Below are 14,549 nucleotides of genomic sequence, written 5' to 3' on the forward strand. Positions count from 1 at the left end.
GATTACAGCAAGAAAAACATGTTTTAATGCTCATTTAGGCTCCTGACTGTTGTTTTAAGACACTGAACTCGTCCTTTAATAAGCGTCATTCAGTTACAGTTGTAGATAATTAGTTGTAACATCTTGGTTTGGTGTGAACATTAATTTAAGTTTAATTTAAGTGACAACATGCAAACTCTTGTCTTTATTCCTTTGTCTTGTATCTAGCTAATGGGTAGTGGTGTAACGGGATGTCTCATGAATCTCAGAGGTTTCAGGTGTTTAAGTAGATACATGAGGCCTCGACATAATACTGCGGCTGAGCAAATAGGCTTTTAATTTACTTTTTGATAGCGGAGCAGTTAAAGTACTGTATAGTGAGTTATGGGTGTTAGAAAATAAGCTGCCCTGATCTTTATGCTCCATTATCTGTAATCCTTTTCCTCACACATACACTCTCAGCCTCCACCAGTGTGGGCTGGTTTTCTTTACGACGTGGACTGAAGGAGGTCTACTGGTTTGTAAAAGTCTTTTATCCTGGCAGTTGGCAGTAAAAGGTTAACAAGCTGGCAGTGATAAATGGAAGCAGTAAGAACATGATGAGGTTCAGTGTGATATTCCCTCTGCTAACAGCTTCACATCAGCATTTATTGCCAAAAGGTTAGCAGCACTGTCAGCTAAAAAACCGCCGTCGAACTATGAGTGAGGTCAGCGGACGATAAAGAACATCAACACAGACTTCAGGAGTCAGAGTATTTGTGTTTGTGTGGATCAGGTGGTGTTTTCTGTTGGGACTGGATCAGATTTCAGGCTGTTAAATATTACAGAGCATGTCTGAAATCTGCTGCTTCAGTAATGTTACAGTTCTTTACAAATGGCTGCACACTTTTCTTAATACTGAGTGCACTTTTTCCTAAAACTTTCACTCAATTCTTTTTAACCAACCAACAGTTCATCTGACATCCAAAATGCTCAAATGCAACAAAAACACATCACGATCAACTCTCAGGCTGTAACACTGCCAACAACATAAAAATCTACTGGTTGAATCATCAGTACAGAAGATGAACAGATATCTGGTTCTTTCATAAAAAATAAGAATAAAAAATCAAAGCTTCAAGCCTTCAAGTTAACTACAACTCTCAAAGTGCATTTAGGCAAGAAACATCCAATCACAGCTTAAATGGGCCATATTCTGCACATTTCCAGCTCTATATTGATATTCTGGGGCTCTACTGGAATATCTTTGCATGATTTCCAGTTAAAAACTCCTTATTGATCTTCTACTGGTCCTTTATGCAGCCCCTCAGTTCAGCCTCTGTCTGAAACAGGCCGTTTTAGCTCCTGTCTCTTTAAGGCCCCGCCTCCTGATGAGCCCACTCTGTTCTGATTGGTCAGCTTCAGGAAGCTTCCTCCGGCTCCGCACTTCTTTTTCTCCTTCTTTACTCCAAATGTCAACTTCTCAAACCTATCCGTACATGTTGGAGCTGAATCACATTTGAAATATCAGAGTGGACAACATGAACACATTAAAAAAAGCTTAGCAACCACTTTAGCAATGAAGGCTACAGAACAGACGGCTTTTGACTTGCTGGGAGCATTTCTACATACGTTCACCTCAAGTTGTGGATATAAATGACAGAAAACCACTATGAGTTGATTATGTCCCCTTTAAAATTCCGTCATGTGCGATGTTAACAGCATGTGGAAGCTAAAGATGAATCTGTTGACATAACTGATGACCCAGTGCAGCGGTGTTGCTCACCGATGTGTTTTTAATAGTTCTTGGACAACAACGGAGGAATAAGATATCAGGCTTTGATACACACACACACACACACACACACAATACATGTTAGTAGATCAGTTCATTTTTCACCCACTCCTTTTACACACACAGAAGATTAAAATGTCAACCTCAAGTTACATTTTGGGCAGACATGAGCCTGTTGTTGAGTCACTGATTCATCACTTAGATGTACTTTGTTTTCCTGTTTCACCCTTTGTAGATCAATAAGTACGTTTACATGCACACTAATATTCCACTATTATCCAGAATATGACAATACCAGAAATCATGACGAGGCTGGCGTGCAGGACTAGAGTCCGGCAGCTGGGAGACAGGCAGCTGAGCCGGGCCGGTGGATCTGGTGAAACAGGAGACTGCAGAAGCACAGCAACGGGAGACAGCAGCTGCAGCTCAGGAGCAGTCTGGAGACTAGCAGACAAGGAGACCAGAGTAGTTGTCAAGTCCCCCTGAAATTCAAGCTAGTACTTCTGCTAGGCAAACCCTAGAAGCAACATCCTGGAGAGCCATTTTCTGAGCTGCTTCCTTGTACTCTACACTGAAGGTGTTGCTGCAATAGTTGATGAGGCGCTGAATGGTGTGAATCACCTCACCAAGTTTGTCTGCTGGGTCCATGTGCGGTTGGATCATTCTGTCACTGCGGAGCAGAGCAGATGGACCCGAAAGCAGGAGACTGCAGGCAACAGGAAGTGAAGAATTAATATTTATTTGGGAACAGGACTCAGGAGTGCAGGCAAAGCAAGACAGAACAGATGATCCAACAAAGAGCGAACTGAACAACAGGACTTAAATACAAACTGAACTAACGGGGGGGGGGATAGGGAACAGGTGACGAGATGGGAGACCAGGCAAGGAGCTGATATGCTGGGGAGGGACAATGGGAGCAGGGCAGGGCTGACGAGGTTGATGCAGGGCAGGTGTGGAGGGAGAAGCAGGCCGGGGAGGAATACAGGAGGCACACTTCTTCAACAAAAGAAATGACACAATAAAGACAAGAATGACAGGGCAGTGACAGGATCATGACAGTTTGTTTTTCCTTTTTTTTTAATAAACCATATATGAGCAGAAATTCTCCATACGAGGACGTGAGAGCTCATCAGGCGGCGTCGAGGATATGAAGACATAGCAACAGTCACCATCTGACTCCCGGCGGCCGCATGGAAACAAATATCTATCAGCCTCCACCAGCAGCTCGCTGTAAATCAGCATGTGGCGGAAACATATTTCCTCCTCAGCCCGTGGCAGCCTGTGAGGGGGGGCGGGAGGAAAAAGCACAAAGCTATAATGTATGAGTGTTCATGTGGCGGAGATTTGAAAACGACTCCAAACTGTCAAATGACCCCCGCATCAGTAAAAAAAGATGAAAACAAACGACGAGGTAAATAAACTGAAAATATGAAATCCAGGACTCATAGATCTTCAGCAGAGAGAGACGCGCTGCTCAGGTGTGACATCCTGCAGATGTCACGCATGAAAAATGACCCGATGGAGGAGGGGGGAGGGAGGAGGAGGAGGAAGAGAGGGAGGATGAACTGGGAGAAAAACATGAGGAAGGTGGAGGAAGATGAGAAGGAAGAAAAGGATATTTTGGACAAGATTTGTAACTATCGTAGGCCAACATGTAGCTAAATCCTGACACTTAATAACTTGTGTGTTATAGTTAAATAGTGAAACTCTGATGCTTTAAACCTGCATTAACTGATATTTTGTCCACTAGTTTCCATCAGAAACAAGCAGCGAACACAACACTGACACATCATCAGCTTTTAAGTTGATATGTTGAACTTGTTAGCAAACAGTTGCTTATTTCCACATCCAGCAGTTACGGAGCAACATTATCATTCATTTGGAGTCGTGTTTCTGTCCACCTGGTGAATGTAAGTCCAATATTCACTCTCTTTTAGTTCTGTTTTTGCTCTCTAACAACTCCTGAGGGAAATACCTGGCTCTCTTTTGGTTGATTTCCTTTCAGTGAGCTTATAAGAGTACAACCATAAAAACAAGGACAGGACAGGTAGAGAAATAGAACAGGGATTAGTAAGAATTGCAAGAAAAAAGGGCAAAAAAAAGCATCTTCAGACCGTAAAAAAGACTTAAAAGTGACACACACATAAATAAAAAGACCTCCGTTATTACAATAAAGTGGCCTGTACATGAGAAGATCCCTGCGTATTAATTAAGAATGATGTTATTACTTTGATTATATTTTTTGACGTGTTTATGACTGACCCGTGTTGAGGTTAAAGTGTCGTCTGCACCGCTGCTTCATCTGTCATTAAGTTTAATAATCGCACCCAAACTGTTAATCTGTTTTTCCTGCAGCGTGTGAAGCATATCTCTGCTGGCTGTTAGAAGACGATTAGTGAAGAGAGGGCCACGCTTTACTGCCCACAACTTCCTGCAAGATGTTCAGCAAACACTTTAAAAAAAAAAAAAAAACAACTTTGTAAAATCGTTGAATGATAACTGCAGATGAGCCATCATTCACACGGAGGCAATGAAACCAAGTCATGGAGGCGAAATTAAAAACGGTGAACGGTCATTTCTGTTTTTTTTACCCTCCTTCAGCTTCTCTCTTCTCTCTTTTTCTCCATTAAACCCTCGCTGCTCTGACAGGTTGATGTTCAGCAGATAAAAATTGTGACGAGGGAGCCTTCAGAGACTCCTCCACGCTCGTTGGTGAATCGTCCTCAAGCTTTCGGAGGAGGCCGCCACTGCGACGTCCCGCGGACCCCTCGCTGTGTGTGTGTTAGAGGTGAAACAGAGAGATTTAAAATCTGTAGAAAAAAAAGGCTGAAATCAGGGGAAAAACTGCTCGACTAGCTCTATAAAAACTGAAACGTACATCTTCCAATAACTCCAAAGCTATTTCATTGATTCTAAGACTCAGAGTTACAGTACAGACATCAAAATGTTCGATGGCTGGACTGTATGTACTGTTTCTGATGTGACTAAATTGTCATATAACAGCTACACATAACACTGTTTTCCACATATTCGCCAGGAAAAACATAAAATAAACAAAAATAAACTGTAAACAGATCATAAAACAAAGTGTTCTGCACAAAATTGAAGCATGAAAGGATAAAAACACTAAAAATTTAAATAACTTATTTCCAAAGTCTTACTGCAGACTGATAGTAAATATACAAGTTGTACATTTTTACTGTATTACTCCTCTTTACATTTCATTAAATAAGACGTTTTTACACCTGTTTTTAAAAACTGAAATAGATTCAGAGGATTTTACTTCATCTAGTCAGCTGTTCCAAATTTTAGCCTCCAAAAACTGAAAGGATTTGGATCCAAAAGTGCATTTTCAAATTTCAGTCTTCTTACATTCGACAGAAGAATTAGATACAGTTGTAAATACAGCTGCTGGTTACCATTTTAGTCTTGTCAGAGATGATGATAATTTTGCAAAAAATACATAATTTAACTAATATTATTCATTTTAGATTCAGGAGGGCCATAGACAAAAATACATTTTTATCCACTGACAGCAACAGCAGACTGAGAGGAGTTTTAAAAGGTTGATGAAAAGTCAATCATAAGTTTGTTTGGCTTGTTTTTATGGCTCAATCACTGTTTTGTTGTTAGATTTTTTTTTTTTCAACCAGTCTCGTCTGACTTGAATATCAACCATCTTACCCCGTTTTACCCTTAGAGGACCTCAATGGAAATAAGCTTTTATCTTTATTGTCTTTTTATCCTTGATAATTATCAATATATCAGGATATCAGTTGCTGTGCTGCAGATTAGCCTGACAGGAATCACAGGAAGTTGACTTTCTGTAGGATTAATGACGTCTGGTCATGCAACACATTCTCATAATGAAATAACTATTGTACCTGCACTCAGGAACGACCCACAGGAGCGTAATCTGCCGCTTTCCAAAACCGTAAATCACTGTTAAAAACGCCGTGGTTCAGGTCTGGTTATGGTTAGGGAAAGATCATGGTTTGGATTAAAATGATCACTTTAAACGTGGTTAGTACTTCCTTAAAGTTAGGCAACCTTTGTCATTATGGCAACAGTAAACACCACGTTATGGTTTTTAAAAAAATGTCCTGATTCGTGGTTGAAAACATGACACTTGTGGTTAGAAACAGGAAGTGAACAGCGGTCTCCTGCAGCTAAGTTCACTTTCTGCCACTTTTTTCTATCTAACTATCCAGCCATCCACCCAAACCACCTCCTCCTAAGCGTCATGTATAGACGGTTACCCTAGATTTGTGAAACTCTCACAAGATTTGTACATGTTGTTTTTTCATTGTGTGTGTTGCAGCCAAGGACTCAGGCAGATGCAGGACTGTCGTGCAACTAGCAATGTCTTTTTTTTTTGCTTTTAACAACGAAAACAAAGCAGTATATGCTCACTCTCACAGTCTGGCAGCAAACTTTCTCTGCTGCTAAAACAATTGTCTTCTTCTCTCGGCTACAATGGACAACAACACGGTTTTCTTCTTCACCCTCACAACTCGCTTTTTCCGACTCAACAGCACACCCTGGTGGCGGGAGCTGGACAGCGCATCTACAAACAATACTGAATGAAATACAAAAAGGATTATCTACACTGCCTGCAGACAAGAACTTTAATGCAGTTTAAATTTAACCCATTAGGGTGAATTAAGTTCTGCAAATTAACCTGTTAAACTCAACTAAATTACAAAAGAAAATAAATTCTCTGATTTAACAGCAGGGAATGCCCTCGATAACAAATATAAAATATCTCGCTGATATCAATTGACCCCTCACATGTGCGTTGTACAAAAGAATGTTTGAACTCATACTTAACATCAGTTGCAAACAGTCTGGTAAAGGATCTCCATTGTCATTCAGGTCTTTATGGAGAGACACAGGTTCAGAGCTTTTATTCTCAACAAGAGCTTCAAGCTGACTCGTTTTTTCTTTTAACAGAGTAGAAGAGAATAGAGTCCTTAAGAGGCTGAATGAACTGAATTACAATATAGCAACAGGTTTAGATAATATACCTGCCAGGTTCCTAAGGGATGCAGCAGAGTGTATTACACCTGCTGTGGCCCATTTAATTAATCTCTCAATAGAGCAAGAAGGTACCCACAGATCTCAAGACTGTAAGAATCATTCCTCTCTATAAGAAGGGTAATAGGTTTGAGAAAGGAAATTATAGACTGGTTTCTATCTCAAGTGTCCTTTCCAAGGTCATCGAAAAGATTATACATGAACAGATGAATACATACTTGACTCACAACATGTTATTTGAATGACAGTCAGGTTTCAGAAAATCCTATTCCACAGAAACCTGCCTTTTATATTTAACAGACGGAAAGGAAGTTGATGCAGGCGATTTCTGTGAAATGGATACATTAGACCTTCAGAAGGCCTTTGATACTGAAGATCATGATATCCTGCTGTTCACATTAAAGGCCGTGGGGTTTAACAAGTTGTCCATGAAACAGGTCAATTCTTACCTCTCTGGAAGGACACAGATGGTGGATGTCAATGGAACATTTTCCGAAGCTAAAACTATCAGTTGTGGGATCCCTCAGGGGAGTGTCCTAGGGCCACTCTTTTTTAATTATATATTAATGACATGAAGGATGCCTGTCCATCTCACCTTTTTCTCTATGCAGACAATTCAGCTATTTTTGTGTCACATAAAGATTTAGCAGTTGTGGAAAGTTCTTTGAGTAAATGTTGGGACTTGGCTGTCTGATAACAAGCTGTCTCTTCATGTAGGAAGGAAAAGAGGCTATTCTATTTGGTTCAAGAATTAAACCAGAAAAGACCCCAGAGATGAAGGTAAAGGTAGGAGAGACTGTTATTTTAGCTAGGTATTCACTAATTAACATTTACATTAGATAAACATCTATCAGTGGAGGCCATAGCTATGACAGTCCTCAATAATCTGCCAAAAGACTAAATTCCTGGCTGGAAAATCAGGATTGTTGGATAAATCAATACTGAAGACATTAGCTGAAGCATTAGCTCAATGTCACTTTGACTATGCCACCACTTCCTGGTTTAATATATATTTATATATAATAGTACATCACAATACATCAAAAATAAACTACAGACCGCCCAAAACACATTAATCAGGGTTGTATTAAAGTTACCTCCCCGTACACATCTTGATTCAGCGTATTTTCAGATCAAATCAAATGTTTTTATCATGACACTAATAGCTCAGTATCTTTATCAGGTGGTACTTCTTCTTGTTTTACAATTAACAGACGTATAAAAGAAGGCTGCCCAGTTTCACCATCACTCTTCTTAGTTGTAGCGGAAATGTCGTCACTTCTTATCAAAAATTCACATGTTGCGCAATAGAGTGTCTTTGAGAACCAAATAGTCGTAAGTCAGCTGGCAGACGACACAACTTTGTTTTTGAAAAATTTTGAGCAAGTTCTAAAGGCTATTCAGATTACAGATTCATTTTCAGAAACATTTGGTTCACAACTGAACTACAAAAAGTGTGAAGTATTAGCTGTACATGACAGTATCCCCATTAAAACTACGGTTTAAATACTTTGTGTGCGTATTACAGAGGGAACTAAATTAAGTGAAACTTCGAATATATGGAGCAAAATGGATGAATGCAAATCGAGGTTAGACAAATGGTCAAATGGAGGTTTTTCTCTTTTTGGTTGCATTTATATAACAAAGGTGAAAAGTCTTTCAAGATGCATTTATCCAGCTTATCCTCTTCCCATATCTAACAAAACAGTAAAGACCATCAACAAGTTAAACTTTGACTACATTTGGAAAAGAAAACCTCATCATTTAAAGAAAGTAACCATGGTAAAAGATTATTAAGATGATCTAAAGGCCATTGACTTTGACTGTATAACTGGAACCTCAAAGATCAAATGGTTAAAAGCCTTTCTAGTTAATAATAGTTTTTGATATTGTGTTCCCAGGAAATTTTTTTAAATGATTGGTTTTCTTTTACGTTGTGACTTTGTTCAAAAATTACCTGTAAAATGCTCCTTTTTCCATTCAAGTACAGTTACACTGGAAACTATTGTACAAACACAGTTTCACTCTGCACGATGTTCCCATCTGGAATTGGCCTTTATTTTTATATTATATATTGACTGGATGGAGAAAAATATTTCACCCATTTATTAGATGAATCTGGCAACATCTTACCTTTTGATGGACTCTGTATGAAGTTTAATTTCCAATGGAAAATATAAACAATATTATAATATATAATATTATAATTATTTTGATGGTTAAAACCGCACTACTTTAGCGCACTAAGAATCAAAAATCTTTTCTTTCTCCCATTTTTCCAGAAATTATATCACATTAGGAATCATAAAGGAGGATAAAAAAAAATGAATTTCTGTTGAATACTTTATTTATTTTAGGTAATTTTTTTATTCATATATGTAAATGTATCAAGACACAACCCTTATTGGTGGTTTGTATGACAGAACTAGTACTGTACTGCAAATCACTGAAGTATATGAGGAAGAAAACAAAAAAATTACAAAAATATTACTATAATTATTATTATTATTACCCCTTAGCTATTTTATTCTATTTTATTGTTTTGTCTTTTGTTAGGTTATTATTCTGTTTTCTGAAGAGCCCTCTACTGATGATGCATCACTTGCCATTTATTGTTGTACAATTTCTACTTCAATTAAAACAAAAAAAAAAGAACTCACATCATTGAAATTACTACAACCGCTACAAAGCGTGTGTCACTCAAACCTAACTAAGGTCACTGTCGCCAGACCGAACTGTAGACGAGCTGGGTCATCAGAGAGCAGCTAACAGCGGAGGACGAGCTGTGCTCTCAGCTGCCTGCTCTTTAATTAAAATCACATAACTGTGTAGTTCAGTTTACAATAAACATAAACTCTGTCAGTCACTGAGTGTGATGATGATAATACTGTTTGCCGGTTTCTTTTAATTGCGCTGTTTAGAATGAGTGTGTGTATTTAAGTGGAACCATTTACAGTATGTGACTGTCTGCTTGTGTTTATCTAAGAAGCAGAGAGAAGAAGAAAAGACCAGAGGAAGAAAAGGCAGAAAATCCCTGTTTCATAAATATTTGGACTTGTTATAGAGCAGTGATGGGCAATTAGGGAAGAGAGTAGGGAGGGTATACAACCTCACCACTAGATGTCACTAAATTCTACACACTGAACCTTTAATGCTGTTAGGACATGAAAGATAAGAGCCGATGAGTAGTGAAACCGCTAGATATAAAACTATATCATCAAATCACAGTATTTTAACCCTCACACGACCAACTTTAGAGTCATACAGTCTTTAGAGTCTTTCCTATGTATGGAAGAAGTGTATTTATTTAGACAGACAACTTTCTGATTCCATTCAAAAACTGCATCAAAATATTATTTATTAAAATAAATTTGTGGTTTCTCATCTTTAATCATTATCAGTAATATCACTGTTATTTTAAGTTAATATTTTCCTCTTTATGTTGTTTTATTTCTGCTCTAGTGATGATGGGAGACGTCTTGCAGTGCAGGACATGATGTTATTTCCCAATACCGAAAACTTGGTGAAGGCCAAGGTAGCAGTGTACATGTAAACCTGCTCACTGCTGCCTCTGTGTTAAACGGCAGCTCACCTTGTGTGTGTGTGTGTGTGTGTGTGTGTGTGTGTGTTGATAGATTTCACACCTGACTCCCCTCGCTGCATCTTAACATCAGACATTAGTTCAGCTCTCGTTGTTTTTATGTATCCCAGCACATCCTTCAACAATTATCTCCACTCATTAATTCCTCTCAGCTCGTCTTCCTCCGGCCGTCCACGTTTGTGACGCTGCGTCGGTGTAACATCATCATGTACAAACGCAGAAATGCAAACATGCGTGAAGAAATCTGCTGCACGCCGCACCTGAGCCGGCCTCCGATGAACCGAGGTCAGACGTCGTGTCGGAAGGCGTCGGTTCGCTGTTTCATCAGCGCTCGCTCGCTCGTCGAGTGAAGTGAAGTGAAGCGTGAGTGAGTGTGTAAATGAGAACGAGGAGAAGCTCCAGACAAACAGGGAGCAGGATGAAAACAAGGAAAAATAAGTATTAAGACCTCTGTTAGAGGAAAAAAGACCTGAGAACATTATTTTTCTGTATATGTAATTTTTTTTAAATTATAATATTATATTCCATTTCTACCAAGTCTGTTCCGCTCGATGCCACTAAATCTTACACACTGCACCTTTAAAGGGCACCTGATCACCCAGTTAGTTCACCAGCCTGCTAGAAAAGTCGCTAGATGTCACTAGATGGCGTCACATGTTAACTTGCATGATGTCATAATGTTAACTACACATATGCAATTGTTTAAAAAAAGAAAGTAAACAAAAATGAAGTCAAACTAAACTCATGAAAACTACCGACGGTGTTTTGTACGTGCTGCTCTCTGCTGGACAATATTGAAATGCAACACAGCTCCTCCCTTCATGTTCTGTGTTGTGATTTGATTTAAATGAAAAAATCATGTCATAATGAAAACAATTCAGACAGCTGAGTTATTGTCCATTTAACATATGTTTTTATTTCATTATGACACAATAAACACATATATAAAGTGGAAATACATACAACAATGTGTATTATACTGTGTATATACGTCAGAGCTGCAACGATTAATTGATTAGTTGCCAACTACTAAAGAAATCGTCAGCTATTTTGATAATCGATTACTCGTTTTGGGTCATTTTTTCCAGATTCTCTGATTGCAGCTTCTTAAATGTGAATGTTTTCTTGTGTCTTCAGTCTTCTGTGATAATAAACTGAATATCTTTGGGTTGTGGACTGTTGGTCGGGACAAAACAACCAAAAAATATTCAGTTTACTGTCATAGACAGCTAAAGAAACTAGAAAATATTCACATTTAAGAAGCTGGAACCAGAGAATTCTTTAAAAAACGACTCAAAACGATTAATCGATTATTAAAATAGTTGGCGATTAATTTAATAGTTGGCAACTGACAGAGTGTCGTTGCAGCTCTAATGGGGATTACACTAAATTTACCATGTGAGCTGTTATTTTTTACCCAGACTTTATTTGTTTGTGCTGGTCGTGCCCTCAGCTATCAGCCATTATTTGATTATTGGCTTTTATATAAAATAAATGAAACTTAAAGAACAGAAAGCTGGAAACTCGTTTTGATAAATACTTTTTTGGATGAAGAATTACACTCACAAAGTCTGAATTCATGACAGATTGAGTCTGTGGTCTAAGCATCGCAGAGGTCACCTGTGACATCTCAGAGTCATTCTTTTTCTCAGGTAGCAGGTTAGCAGCACCGTTAGCTTAAACACAGAGAATTAGAGAGATTAGCTTCATGCTAATTTCCCCTGCAGTCCTGAGCTGCAGGCAGAATATTAACCAGCTCAGGTTTTATAAAGACGTTCGACGGCCTCCTCCTCAGGTAGACTGTAAGCAGACTTTGGATAAATCCAGCTGGCTTTGTGTTAATATTGTTTCCTACGACTTATCCTCCATCATTTTTTTTTTCCTCGCTGTGGAAGAAGCAGTGGCCCCCAGCGCCCAGGGGCCTCACTGCCATCTTTTATTATTTATGAATCTGATTAATAATCTGCCACCCTGCTGCAGGAGAGGCTGAGATCCATAAAAGCACCCAGAAGAAAAGCAGCACCGGGGTGTAATTCCACCTCAGCGTGCTGCAGAGAAGAAAAGAGAAGAAATCATCATCTCCCACATGCTTAATGAGAATAAAAGCCGAGACAATGCTGCTTGGAATCCCAGACTCAGCTTGTTAAACTGAACTTTTTATTGAGGTTCAATCAAAGCGGCGGGGGGTTAAACACTGCAGGGGGTGGAGGGAGGCGGTGTGTGTGTGTGTGTGTGTGTGTGTGGAGGAGATCGAAAGCTCAACCAGTCTGTTCACTATAAAACTGCATTCATGTGGTTTCTTGTTTATTGAACAGGTGAACAGAAATAGAAAAGTAAAACATCTCTAAAGTCCTGAACCCACAGTGAGCTTTGTCACATAAACCCAGCGGACTCTTGTTGTGTGAATGACACAGTTTTGGAGATGTTGGAAGAGGGATGTCAGATTCTTTTTGATGGAGTTCGGCTACCGCTTTGCTTCCAGCAGAAGGCTAGCAATCAGTCTGATATTAGTGCCCCAACAAACACAAACAATCACAACAAATGAACCTGTTATCACAGCTCCCTAAATCAATGACTTTATCAAACGTTGATTGATCCAAATTATTGTTTGTTTGTCCAATTCTGAAGCAAATCTGTGCAAAACCTTCATGTCAAGTTCAGCTTCAGTGAACTACGACATGTGACTTCCTGCCGTCGACCAGAAATCATTATGACAGTGTTGACCTTTGAGGTAACGGAGAGCCAGAGAGTCCAGATCATATTAGCGGTGTGTCTGCTCTGCTGGAGTATAAAATGCTTCACTAAAGAGATGCAGTCAGTCGTCAGACAGCAGACTATAGTACAGAAACATCATTTGTATAAACTGTGAACTTATTGTCCAGTTAGCAATCACACTAGCAAGGTTACAAAATCAAAGTTAGCAACCCCAAAGGAGAGAGAGAGATGCAGTGAAGATAATATGAGAGTCTTTGGTGATGAAGTGATGAGTCACTAGCTAACGCCGAGCAGCTAGTCAGTCACAATATCTCCTGCAGTTTTTCTCTGTTTTCTCTCTTCTGTTTACTTCCCTCTGACATTTTCTTCTCTATTGCACACAATTTCATTCAATAAAAAGTGACTGAAGAGGGAAAGTAAAGCTCTTAGAGCTAAAAAAAGAAAAGTTGTCACGTTAGCTTAGCTCGGTCGCTAACGTAAGTTCAGCTTTGCCTTTAAAACGGCAGCAGTTCTCCTCAGTGTTTCAGGTACTCGGCAGGTCGGTTGTTCCTGCGTCTTGGAGAAGATGCCACCGTTCTTCTTCTGCTGCTTCTGTCTCTTCATGCTGACTCCATGATGTTGAGATCAGAGACCATCTTTTGCAGGACTCCTTGTTCTTCTTGTAGCTGAAGATAGTTCTTTATGACTCTGGCTGGATGTTTGGGCTCGTTGAATCTAAACATCTAAAGTGACTAAAACTTTCTCTCAATACTTTATGTCCAATAAATTAAAATCCTAAAACCAAAGCTCCATTTTTAACTGTGTGGATAACACATTTAAACTTTGACTTTTAAAAGAAAACAGATGTTCTTAGTAGGTGTTCAGGCCTGATTTTACTGCAGCAAGTTGTCCAGACTCAACTTCTGACTGTAATAGTTTGAAAACTTCTTTGGAGTGGAACATTTATAAAAGCATGTAAATGAAGTGCTTCACCATCAGACCAACTGATAGCACATGATGTTTTTTCCTGCTCCTCCCCAGTAATTCAGGTTCAGCAGATGGTGAACCCAGAACAAACGCCGCCTCTGAGGTCACTGCGACTTATCGGACCGTGACCTCTGACCCCCTGACGGCTGAATGTGTTGGAATAAATGAGCAGGTATTAGAGGGCCAAACACAGCGGGCCCGGCAGTAAGTGGCAGTTTATGGAAATGAGAGGTGATCTTTCCACCTGGGCGCGATAACCCCGGCGTTAATCCTCGCTTCCCGACCTCCTGCTGCCCTCCCGCTCAACACTTTCATTAGAGTTTAATCGCTGCACGAATAAAGAAAGTAAACTGCTTTTTAAAAAAAAAGCTGCTGCTGCTGCTGCTGCTCGGCTGAAGAGACACAACTATGTCCAACATGTCAAAGTGTCTCTAACTCCGGTGTTGTGGTGAAGTTTTCCTCCTGTGTAACACGGAG

The 14,549-nt window shown here is 39.5% G+C and overlaps 1 long non-coding RNA gene across 2 annotated transcripts; it reads right to left on the reverse strand.

Annotated features, from left to right (window-relative positions):
* Positions 1–1,635: 1,635 nt before the first annotated feature.
* Positions 1,636–3,529, reverse strand: LOC122989809. 2 transcript variants are annotated; one of them, XR_006405171.1, is made up of 2 exons: positions 2,866–3,529; positions 1,636–2,746 (listed from the first exon to the last, which is right to left on the reverse strand). It is a non-coding gene; the product is annotated as an uncharacterized LOC122989809 (long non-coding RNA). The 2 variants fall into 2 exon arrangements; XR_006405170.1 differs by having other exon boundaries at positions 1,636–2,749.
* Positions 3,530–14,549: the final 11,020 nt, after the last annotated feature.

The sequence above is a fragment of the Thunnus albacares genome, chromosome 10 (assembly GCF_914725855.1).
Source record: "Thunnus albacares chromosome 10, fThuAlb1.1, whole genome shotgun sequence".
NCBI classification, from domain to species: Eukaryota; Metazoa; Chordata; class Actinopteri; order Scombriformes; family Scombridae; genus Thunnus; species Thunnus albacares.